General features: G+C 36.7%; 1 non-coding gene across 1 annotated transcript; it reads right to left on the reverse strand.

The window, feature by feature from the left end:
- Positions 1–10,740: 10,740 nt before the first annotated feature.
- Positions 10,741–10,814, reverse strand: Trnai-aau (transfer RNA isoleucine (anticodon AAU)). The gene has a single exon. It is a non-coding gene; the product is annotated as a tRNA-Ile (tRNA).
- Positions 10,815–13,299: the final 2,485 nt, after the last annotated feature.

The following is a 13,299-nucleotide window of genomic DNA, read 5'->3' on the forward strand; positions in this document are numbered from 1 at the left end:
GAACACACAATACACACAAGAAATGGAAATATCACACAGTATAGACAAGGAAATGTAAAGAACGCACAGTACACACAGGAAATGGAATGAACACACAGTACGCACAGGAAACGGAATGAACACACAGTACACACAAGAAACGTAATGAACATACAGTACACACAGAAAACGGAAAAACACACAGTACACAAAGAAAACTGAAAAAACACAGTACACAAAGGAAACGTAATAAATACACAGTACACACAGGAAACGGAATGAACACACAGTACACACAGGAAACGGAATGAATACATATTACACAAAGGGTACGGAATGAACACCATTGGGTCCAAAAATAATTGTATCAATTGTTCTAATAGGCTTCAACCACTCCAAAGTACCATCAATTCCAATTGCTCCAAATGCACCAACTACTCCAAAGTTCCATCAAATCCAAGTGCCCCAAGTGCTCCAACATCTCCAAAGCACCAATTGTTTCTACAGCACAAATGCTCCAATTTCTATAATTGGCCAACAGCTCCAATTCTCCATTTGCTCCAATTGGCTAACAGCTCCAATGCTCCAATTACTCTAATGGGCTCCAAGAGCTCCAAGTGCTCCAAAGCACCAAAGTTCTAAGTGCTCTAATGCTCAAAAGCTCCATAGCTTCAATAGCTCCAACAGATTTAACAGCTCAAATTGCTCCAAATGCTCCAAGTGTTCCAATGTTCCATTTGCTCCAAGAGCTCCAATACAACTTGCCCCACTAGGCCATCATCTCCAAGTTTTCCAAAGCTCGAAATTCTCCAATTGCTGCTACAGCACTATCGGCTCAAATTGCTCCAAACTGCTCCAATAGGTCTAGTACTTCAATTGCTCTAAAAGCTCCAACTGCTCCACCTACATTTAGCTCCAACTGATTTCATTTGCATTTTTTGATTTAACTTAGCCAGAAGCATTTTCGAATAAGGAAGCACATTCGACAAAGAGGAAGCACAATCAACAAAAAGGACGCACATTTTGAACGTAAATTCAACAAAAAATGAAGTACATTTAACGAAGGATGTACATTTTCACAAACATTAAACTCAGTAGGATGCGAACGCCAATTTCAAGTTAGGATATAATGTCTCTAAAATTCACTATCTCCGGCAGTGATGGACTCCTACAGTTATTGATCCAAAAGTAGTTGCCTCCAGCAGTCTTATGACTTGAAAAATTCATTGGCTCAAACAGTCATTGACTCCATCAGTAATTGGATCCAACAGTCATTGGCGCCAAATATATTGTGCTCTTAGAAGTCTTAGGCATAGCTGTTATTTAGGTATTAGACTAGGAGTTTAAGAAGCTACGAGACTACAGGACTACAAGACATGGCTTTAACTGGCTACGAGAATTCACGCCTACGAGGCTACGAGACTATATTGTTACAAGTCTACGAGACTACATGGCTCTTAACTGTCTTTCGCTCCATTCAGCGATGAGATCTAATTTATCTTATGCAAAATAACTTGTTGTAAGTTGTACAGATTCTTGCCAACAGATGTAGTCTCGTGTTGTGTTGATGTAAAAATATTTATTTCTTTTATGTGGGATGCAGGCTGGTCACTAATGATCACAAGAGCAGGATGGCTTCGCTAGATACCAAGGAGAAGAAAGTTCGTCCTTAATGATAGTGCTTCTCAGATGTCTCAAAGCATATTATTGAACTAAGTAATGATATTTTTGTTTGATTTCCACCTATTAAAAATATTGTTAGTACTGATTTAGTAGCAGAAATTGACTAAATAAATTAACTTTGAATAAAATTGCATGAATCATTAAGTAAAAAATATTTCATGCAGAGTTCGATTTCTCACAAATAACCAGAAGCACTAGGATAACATCTACAGATGTCTAACCAGGAATAAACAGGAGCACTCGCAGAAATTAACAATATATTAGCAGAAATAATCAGGAGTAGACGGAGAAATCTAAAAAAGGTTTTCCTTTACATCAGAAATATCACAGAAATAATTTAAAAACAAAATATATAAAAATAACAAAATTATTTTTATTTAATAATTTTAATGTAATAAAAATAGAAAATAAAAAAAAATAAAATATTGCAATCCATTCTGCCAGCGTGTGAACTTATCCTTTGTTGAGCAAGGATAGAGTTCTAGTACAACCCAACAAAATCTTTTGCATAAGATAAATAAGATCTCATAGCTGAATGGAGCCAAAGACAGTTAAGAGGCATGTAGTCTCGTAGACTTGTAACTGTATAGTCTCGAAGCCTCGTAGACGTGAGCCTCGTAGCCAGTTGAAGCCATGTCTTGTAGTCCTGTAGTCTCGTAGCTTCTTAAACTCCTAATCTAATACCTAAATAACAGCCAGGCCTTAGACTTCTAAGAGCACGATATATTTGGCGCCAATGACTGTTGAAGCCAATTACTGATGGAGTCAATGACTGTTTAAGCCAATGAATTTTTCAAGTCATAAGACTGCTGGAAGCAACTACTGTTGGATCAATGACTGTTGGAGTCCATGACTATTGGAGATAATGAATTTTAGAGACATTATATCCTAACTTGAAACTGGCGTGCGCATCCTACAATTTTTAATGTTTGTGAAAATGTACATCCTTCGTTAAATGTGCTTCATTTTTTGTTGAATTTACATTCAAAATGTGCGTCCTTTTTGTTGATTGTGCTTCCTCTTTGTCGAATGTGCTTTCTTATTCGAAAATGCTTCTGGCTAAGTTAAATCAAAAAATGCAAATGAAATCAGTTGGAGCTGAATGTAGGTGGAGCAGTTGGAGCTTTTAGAGTAATTGAAGTACTAGACCTATTGGAGCAGTTTGGAGCAATTTGAGCCGATAGTGCTGTAGCAGCAATTGGAGAATTTCGAGCTTTGGAACACTTGGAGCTGATGGCCTAGTGGGGCAAGTTGTCGTATTGGAGCTCTTGGAGCAAATGGAACTTTGGAACACTTGGAGCATTTGGAGCAATTTGAGCTGTTGGATCTGTTGGAGCTATTGGAGCTATGAAGCTTTTGAGCATTAGAGCACTTGGAGCTTTGGTGCTTTGGGGCACTTGGAGCTTTGGAGTACTGGGAGCATTGGAGTATTGGAGCCTTTGGGCCCTATTAGAGAAATTAAAGCATTTAAGCTGTTGGTCAATTGGAGCAATTGGAGCATTTGTGCTGTAGAACCAATTGGTTCTTTGGAGATGTTGGAGCATTTGGAGCACTCGAAGATGATGTAAGTTTGCAGTGATATGAGCCTATTAGAGCAATTAGAGGAATGAGTTTTAGAGCCAATGGTGTTTATTTCGTTTCCTGTGTGTACTTTGTGTTCATTTCATTTTCTGTGTGTACTGTGTGTACAGTATTTAATTCCGTTTCCTGTGTACATTGTGTATTCATTCCGTTTCCTGTGTTTACTGTGTGTTCATTCCATTTTCTGTGTGTATTGTGTGTTCATTCCGTTTCATGTGTGCACTTTTTTTCTTTTATTGAATACTAGCTGCACCCTGCCACGCTTCGCTGTGGCACATTGTGATTGAATAGTTGAGAAATGAGAAACAAAACAAAGAATACATTTCATATAAGTTTAATTTTTCAATACTTGTGGATATACAATATTTTTTTGTTTTTCCACTGTATGCGTAGATATAAAGACTATCTGGTTTTCCGACTCGGGAACACGCAACATACAGTTGTCCATGTGAAAAGCAATGAGCTTGAGCTTTATTGATTGTGATTGCAAATGCCAATCGAATTGGGAATTGCAATCTTTTAAATTGAAATGGTGTATCGGTCGGGATCATGGGTATTCGAGGAATGAGGACATCTTCACCTTTGAAAGGCCCCGTTAAAATCTTTGTTTCCACTACGTTATTCATTAATTTCTTAACTGAAAGTCGCATGCCGTTGCAGAGTTTTGGCTGATTAATATTCCGCAAGAGTATAATTGGCACACCTATTTTCAATTTAAGTATGTAAGGTGGTATCCCTGGCAGATCAAGTAAGTTTAAAAATTCCGTAGAACATATTAATTAAATTAAAAATTTAAAAAAAGGTATAGGGTCTAAGGAGTTCAAAAAATGAATAGCCTAGAACCATCTACATGCAATCCCACATCAAGTGGTGATAGACCCATACAAAACATAACCTCTACTTACGATTGATGCAATTGTTATTGGCGATAGAACATATTAATTAAATTAAAAATTAAAAAAAAGTTATAGGGTCTAAGGGGTTCAAAAATAAATAGCCTAGTGTTATCGGCAATAAAGATATTTTGTGTCGTAGGTATAGTTGTAGCTACCGAGTTGGTAGCACTGCTTTAGTTTAGAGAGTTAGTAAATGGAGGAAAAGGAGTGTGGAAGAAATGACTGTTATTATGTGAATAAAAGGATATGGTTATCAGCATCACGGCGTGTCTTTTTTTGTGAAATACTGACAACAGGTTATGGGCCCAGAATGCTTATAACAGTCATGAATGATCTTCGCACCAGAGATGTTTAAATTGTGTAGGCCGGCAACGTGTTTCTCTGCAGAGTGGTAATGGCGGCGTGGGAAGCTTCTGTGGAGTAGCGGTACCGGGGTGTGGCACACATTCAGTCGCTTTCGTCGTCAACAATTTATCGTCGGTGCTTGTTGACTCCGGAAAAATGGAGCTGATAGGGATGAATACCGTGGGAGCGATAAAGTTGGAGGGGCAGAAGAATTGGAACGTGTGGAAGTTCCAGGTGTCGGTGTTGTTGCGGGGAATGAATCTTTTTTCAGTTGTGGATGGAACAGACATTAAACCGGAAAAAGATCAAGGTGAGTGGCAAAAAAAAAGATGCAAAAGCTCAGAGTATTATTGTAATGCGTTTGAGTGAGGATGCAATGATGCACATACTTACTTTCACCACTGCAAACGAGATGTGGAGGAAGCTTCTTAGTGTGTATGAGCAGCAGTCGAGTATAAGTGTACACTTACTGCAACAACGTTTTTTTCAGTTTAAGTATGAGCAGGGTTCTGACATGTCTACATATTTGTCAAAAATACAAGAATTGTGTCACTTGCTTAAACAGGCAGTAGAAGAAGTGTCGGAACAGTTCACGATTACAAAAATATTAATGTCACTGCCAGAGAGATTTGGTCAATTTGTGACAGCATGGGAATCTGTAGAAACTAGTAAACAAAAACTTGATGACCTGGTGGCACGACTACTAGTGGAAGAAGAGAGGTTAAAGTCTAAAATCAAGGATGAGGATGTGGCTATGGTGGCAGGATCATATAAAGGGAACACTGTCAAGAAGACAGGGGGATTAAAGTGTTTCAAGTGTGGATTCTTGGGACATGTGGCAAACCAATGCAGAGAGGATAAAGACTTACGAAAGTGTTTTGAATGTGGCAAGAAAGGACATCTGAAGTTTCAGTGCAAGCAAAGGTATAGGCCTAAACATGAAAATGCCTTTGTAATGTCAGAAAGTGTATTGCGTAGTGTAAGTGATTTGGAGGACCATAAAAGATCCACCTCTTGGATCATGGACAGTGGAGCAAGTGAACATATGACATTCGAACGTGGCCTCCTTATGAACTTTACACCAGTATCGAATAAATGTGTTCTCGTTGGTGATGGACGTAGTCTTCAGGTGCAAGGTATCGGACAAGTTAATGTGAAAGTCTACAATGGACAGAATTATGTGCAAAGTACCTTGAACCATGTATTGTGGGTCCCTGAGTTGAAAATGAACCTATTCTCAGTATCAAGTGCAATTGAAAAGGGTCATACTGTTAAAATGGCTGGCGATCATTGCTATGTATATAAAGACAGCCAGATTCGTGCGGTGGCAAATAAGGAGGGAAATTTGTATATTCTGGACGTAATCATGGAACAAGACTGCTTAGTGGTGGTACGCTCGTTGAGAGAGTGGCATGAAAGTTTATGTCATCAAAACCTGGACTATGTGAAAAGTGTCTTGAATCAAAACAATATTAAGTACTCAGACAACAGTGAGTCATGTGAAGCATGTCTGGAGGGAAAAATGAAGAAATTACCATTTGGTGAAAGCAAACAACACACTGATGCTCCATTGCAATTGGTACATGCTGATGTGTGTGGACCAATGGAGGTAGAGTCTGTGGGAGGGTCTCGATACTTTCTGCTACTGAAAGATGACTATTCAAATTACCGGCAAGTGTACTTTCTCAAGAGTAAATCTGAGGTGTCCCAGAAGCTGAAATACTACATACAGTTTTCGGAAAAAGCTACAGGTCTGCCTGTGAAAGTGCTTAGAAGTGATAATGGGGGAGAATTTGTGAATCAGGAAGTGAAAGCACTGCTTGAGGACCATGGGATACAACACCAGACAACAATACCTTATACACCAGAGCAAAATGGAAGAGCAGAACGGGACATTCGCACCTTAGTGAAAGCTGCTAGGTCAATGCTCAGTGGGAAAGGGCTTAACAAACAGCTATGGGCAGAGGCAGTAAATACAGCTGTGTATGTGTTAAATAGGACCTCAAAGGCTCGAGAAAATAATAAGACACCATATCAAGTCTGGGAAAGGAAAAATGTTGATTTGACAAAACTAATTCATGTGTTTGGAACAGAGGTATTTGTCCATATACCGAAAGAAAAGAGACTGAAGTGGGACCCAAAAGGAGAGAAAGGTGTTTTTGTTTGTTACGAAGATTCCAAAGGGTATCGAATTTACTTCAAAGACAAGAAGAAATTTGAAATAAAAAGGGATGTGGTGTTTGTGAGACTAAAGGGACGTGAAACAAGGACTGAAACTGAAGTAGAAGACATTGAAATGATTGGCTTAGACCCGACTCAAGAAGATGAACAAATAAAATCAAATTCCAGTACTGATGAGGAAGACGTACAAAGTGAAGGAATGTCTTCTCTCTTTAAAGGTTTTGAGGATGCAGTGACTGAAGGAGACCAAAGAAAGGGGAGACCAGTTGAAGTGTCAAGCAGAGAAACCTCCAAAGATAAGCCACCTAAAACAGAAAGTGGACGGAGTGTAAGAAAGCCAGCGTGGTGCTCAGAGTACGATCTAGGACTCGTAGCAACTGATGCGGTACCGAAGAGTTACAAAGAGGCAATGAATAGGGAAGACTCACAATGTTGGAAGGAGGCAATTAAGGCCGAGCTTCAGCAGTTACATGAAAACAACACTTGGACGACCTTACCACAGGTGCCAGAAGGAAAAGAAGTAGTTAGTTCAAAATGGGTGTTCACAAAAAAGGGGACTGAAACTGGGGAAACTAAATACAAGGCAAGACTAGTGGCAAGAGGTTTCGAGCAAGAATGTGATGTGTATAACTTGTACGCTCCTGTGGCAAAACTTAAAACTTTCAGAGTGTTTATGAGTGTGGCCACCAAACTGAACTTACAAGTACAGCAAATGGATGTATGCAGTGCATTCCTGAACAGTGAAATTGATGAGGAACTCTATTTGAAATTACCAGAGGGTGTAAATTCAGAGTATCCTGTTGGTAAACTAAATAAGTCTATTTATTGCCTTAAAAATGCTCCCAAATTGTGGAACTCTAAATTTGATAAAGTAATGTCATCACTGGGTTTTGTACGTTCTGACAAATATGCATGTGTTTATTCTAAATGTAAAGGCATCACCAAAACGTTTTTGTTGGTGTATGTTGATGATATTCTATATTTTGGAAATTGTAAAAATGAGCTCAGTCATCTTAGAGATGCACTATGTATCACCTTCAAAATGAAATAGCTGGGTTGTGTAAAAAGGTTTCTAGGTATTGATGTCGAGCAGGATTTAGCTAGTAATCGTACAACCATAAGTCAGAAACACTATCTGCAGAACTTACTTGAGTTGTAAGTTATGTCAGAATGCAAACCTTTGTCCTTGCCCATCGACAGAAACTTCAAGTTTGAGTTATTGAAAAAGGAATGCTCAGAAAATGAGGGAATAGAGTCAAAGTGTAGAAAATTAGTTGGATCCTTAATGTATGCTGCAATGGGATCAAGACCTGATTTGTGTGCTGTTGTTACAATCTTAAGTAGATATCAGAACTGTGCAAGCACTTTACTTTACAGACTTCTGCAAAATGTTCTTAGATATATCAAGGGTACTTTAAATATGTGTTTAAATTACTATGGAAACAGGAATGATGATGTAGTAGGCTATGTGGACAGTGACTGGGGAGGCAGTGATGACTGTAAGTCTACAAATGATTGTTGCTTTAAGGTTTTTGGCTGTACTGTTATCTGGTTTTCAAAAAAAACAACAATCAGTGGCTCTGTCATCCACTGAAGCAGAATTTGTTGCTCTTAGTCAAGCTGCCAGTGAGGCTTGTTGGTTAAAAGACTTGTTGCATGATTTTAAAATAGAAGTTGGTCCCATTCCTCTGTTAGAGGATAATCAGTCTACTATAAAGCTGGCACATATGGCCACTGACAACTCTAGAGTCAAACATCTAAAGATTAGGAAGTGTTTTGTAAAAGAGAAACTGTTTGAAAACATCATTAGGTTGGACTATGTTAATACCAGTGACCAACTAGGTGATATTTTTACTAAGCCTCTTGGTGGTGTACTGTTTGACAAATTTAGGAAAAGATTGTTTGTTTCATAAAAATATTTTATTGAGGGGAGGTGTTATCGGCAATAAAGATATTTTGAGTCGTAGGTATAGTTGTAGCTACCGAGTTGGTAGCACTGCTTTAGTTTGGAGAGTTAGTAAATGGAGGAAAAGGAGTGTGGAAGAAATGACTGTTATTATGTGAATAAAAGGATATGGTTATCAGCATCACGGCGTGTCTTTTTTTGTGAAATACTGACAACACCTAGAACCATCTACATGCAATCCCACATCAAGTGGTGATAGACCCATACAAAACATAACCTCTACTTACGATTTGGATAACGGCGCAGCTCAATCGAGACACGATAACACTAAAGTACCTCATTCATATTGTATAATTAGTCCCATACCGCTACGCTTAGTCATTTTTTAATTATTTTACCTCACAATAAAAGCATTCTCATTGTATATAGCCATTTCTCGCTCGCTTTACTTGACGTAGTTTTTTTTCCATTGCTAAGAGAAATCCTTTGGCATGGACAAACGTTTCCATAACAGAAAATGTGTGTTTTTGGTTTTTATTGGTGAGAAAACACATTTATAAAATGGCGCAGTTACTTTTCCGCGGTCGCGGGTATGTTTCTGACGTGAAAAGTAGATAAAAACAATCCTTGATGCGGGTTGTATATAATGGTAAAATTTCAGCTCGATCAGTGCAGAACTTTTTGAGTTTTTGAAGCGTACACAAACCAACATAACATTTTTATATATATAGATAGATGTGTCGTTTCTTTAAATGCCCGTAGTCTGTAGTAGCTCTGTAGTTGCTTTGAATATTTACTAGCCCAAAACCTCTTTGTCTTGATAAAACCTTTTCAAGTATTTTTAGTCCTCTTATAGCTTTAAAATATTTATATATGTATATATAGTTTTAGGTATTTAATGTTCATAATTTATACATTAAAAATATATACTGAGCTACCATTACTTATTTATACAACCTACAGCTCTTAGCTACAATTTTATTTCTTTTGCCTGTAAATTTATAATTGTAGTGAGTTACCATTCCACACAAAAATTATACATAACGATGCTCTAGCTCAACGTCTAGACGAAAACATGTGATATGCTAATTAATAAAGGTTTCTTATTTAAAAACCAAAATGTAAAATATGTGCTAGTTATTGATATAATTATTTACATAAATATTAAAATCCCTAACATTCAACAAATTATTAGATACTGTAAATATAAATTTTTACTACGCAATCATTAATAACTACTTTTGGATGTAATTAAAAAAGAAAAGCAACATTCTATACTTTTAAGAAAAAAAATTCTTACAATATTGATAAACATAACATTAATACTTTAATTTAATAAAATTATAAATAGTAAGCTGTGTACTGATTGGAAATCTTGCTTAAATGAGTTATATGTTTTCAAATACTTTGCTAGATTAAATATCAATATTATTTTTCATTTTGGATAGTTATCAATCCCAATGTTTTTCAGGGTTGCATAACGAAAATTTGTAGACGCAGTTTCAGAACAATTGCAGTCCAGTAAGTATTTTAAACAATTTCGAAAAATGTAACTATATAATAAACTACGACTTCTTAATTTTGATTTTTCAATCAGATCAGTATTAAATTGGCTTTTCATTTTTTCTCAGCTTCATCCTGAGTTTTGGGGAAGACGTGTTTTGCAATCTATATTTGAGTAATTTTGTTATTAAATTTTTTTTGTTGAATGAAATACATTTGATTTTATATTAACTAGGAAAAATTAAAATTGCACTTAATTCCCATTAAAGTTTATTTGAAGATATGTATACTTAGAATTTAAATCAAATAACGCAAATATGTATCAAAATTATTTCATCTGTATTGTGTAAAAAACACGAAAAAATAAATTTTCACTCTAGCTCCATGATTTAATATTATAACTTAATCATATTAGATACCTACTTTTCGTTTAAGATTAATTAAAAAATAATTAATTTCCTTTGAGCCTAACTTATCCCATTAACTACTTATTTTGATAAGTTTGTCTGTTATTCATTTTGAAAAATGTTTTTCTTTGGACATAGGTTCCTGGTTTATTATAGAAATGCAAATTTAAACCTATATCTTAACCGGGACTTAACCTCGGACCTCATCTTACCGAAAGCAGGTGTGCTACCCACTGAGCTACGGGATCAGCAAAATATTTGGCCCGTGGGGGGATCGAACCCACGACCTTCGCGTTATTAGCACGACGCTCTAACCAGCTGAGCTAACGGGCCGATATGATAATGCAACAATTATTGTATAGATATCATACAATTACCTTGACTTATTTGAGACACTATCACTACTTGTGTAAAGATTTATACCTATTTATGGGTCCAGCGCTCGAAGTCAAAAAAGTTGGCTTATTCATAAGGCCAACTTTGTAAAGAAAAATTGGGCACAATATCAGAACTACCGGTAATGACGCAAGGTCAAATTTATATGGTTTCTTAACTAATTGTGGTAAGTTAAAAACAGAAGAAAATACTAATGCGCTGCACACTCTGTTTAAAATTAAGGTGAGACCATTCTGCCAAGAGCATCAGCAAATATTCCAACTTAAACATCTTAATATTTGACGAAAAAAGAACAAAACAAATACCTGTTTCTTAGAATCAGAATTCCTTATAATTTATTATAATATATTTTGTAAACTTCCTATGGTTATTAATTTGTCAGTATTTAAATGGTGCCTACTGCACTTGTCCAAAACATCTCTTCATATCTTGAACAATGTATGTCATATGCATTATTAAATCTTACTGAGGAAGAAGAGCTTAGAAGAATAACGGAACAATTCTGAATAAAAGTTTGCGAAATTGATTTAAACAACAATTATGGGTCTATAACAGCAACATTATGAATTGTGTACACCTCATTTTAAAATTATGTTTTAATAGTTGGTCCAGCGTATTTCGTTCTTATAGAACATTACTTCCCTGTAAACTACATAATATTCGTTACGTTAAGTACCAAATTGAAACGATTTAGCGTAGTCACATACATTAAAACATGTTCATTATCTTTCACCTATTTTTCTATTACCTAAACGACTACAACAATGAACTAATAAAAAAAACCTACAGATTTTTGTGTACTATATAAAAATCAGAGAAGACCATGTTTTTCTAATAGTATTTAATTATAATGCTTACCTAACAAAGGTAATTTTTATTGTGGTATTTTTTTTAATAACAAATAAATTATACATATATTTTTAACATAACAATCATAATATAAGTTATGAGACTTACTATTAAATATTTGCTTATAGTTATTATCAAATCTTTATAACCATTTAATATAAGTATAATAATAAGAAAAGATGAATTTTTAATTAGAGTTAATAACTTATGAATTTGAAATAGCGTGATGTTTAATATTATAGGCCTAAGTCATAATTATTTTTACGGTCACTGAAAGGTATATACTGCTACGAACTAATGTGGTGAGAACTGATTTGTAAGGGATAGCCCAATTAAGTTGTATTACAGTTTCATTAATTACTAATATAAACATTACTAATAAATAATCATATTTAAAAATGTCCTATCACGAATTACTGGCACTTAAAAATGTTTATTCGCAAGTCACTCAATGTCTGTCTAGTTCCACAGTTCGCACTCCTCACTGGAGCTAGGCCCAAAAGTTATTCGTTCCTAATATCGCTCCTGCCCACACACACAGTCTCGCACCACTCGGTTGCACACTCTCGATCCCGTCTCTCCGCTTCGCGCCACTCTCGAGGGGGTCTCTTACCCTCTTCGCCGATGTCGCACTTCCCTTCACTCGCGAAACTCTCTGATCTCGCTCAGAACAGTCGCGGAACCCTCTCGAAACCCGGCGTCGCTGCTTAAGTACCTGTGACACCCTTCTCGAACCGGCGAGAGCACCCGTGACGAATCGTGTCATCCCAGGCCGATCAGACGTCCAAAACATCGTGAATGGCGACGATTATTCACGCCACTCCATGCGGCGGCTTCTGTAAGCCCGGAATTTCAGGCCGCAAAATATGATAACAGCCCGAAGCATGCTGGTGCGCGGAAGCGGAGTGGGGTGGTTGCGAGGACCATTGTATTTCAACCAGGCAGGTGTGGCAGGCCTTATATCAATGGACAGCGTTTGACGCCAGTGGCCGTCCGTGCCTGCCAGCCCGTTCCGAACCTGGCACAAATCGAGGTTTTGTCTCTTATGTTCGTTACATTATTTCAAAATTTAGTTTTTTTCCAATATTTTATTGAAATGTGTATTAACGTAGGGTGTACATGACACAATTTTTTAAAGTAAAAAATATTAAAAACCGTTTCTTGAATAGTCTACGTGATATAACATTAGTTGTCTGTAACTGTGTAATCACTTATTTGAATATTTATGTTAGTAGTTTTAGTACGATTAAGCTTTGAAAGTCTACTTTTACTGATTGACTGTTTTAATTACTCACAGAGGATCCTTTTTCGTTACATGTATGTATGTTAGTTGTGAAGGATAATGAGGTCTTTAAAAGAGGCTTCTATAAGGGTACGATAAAGTAGAGTTACATTTTATTATAGAGTCCGCCGGTGGATATAAGTAGTATAGGATAGCCTAAACTGGCAAAGGAGTAGGTGTGAGGTGTAGGTGGTGTCAATGACCGACCGACCGACCGACCTCTGGCGTCACGGCTGCCATCTTGGATGAGATTGACCATCAAAAATTCCTCAAAATTTCCAAAAATTCTTT

This window comes from Bacillus rossius, chromosome 1 (assembly GCF_032445375.1).
Source record: "Bacillus rossius redtenbacheri isolate Brsri chromosome 1, Brsri_v3, whole genome shotgun sequence".
NCBI lineage: Eukaryota > Metazoa > Arthropoda > Insecta > Phasmatodea > Bacillidae > Bacillus > Bacillus rossius.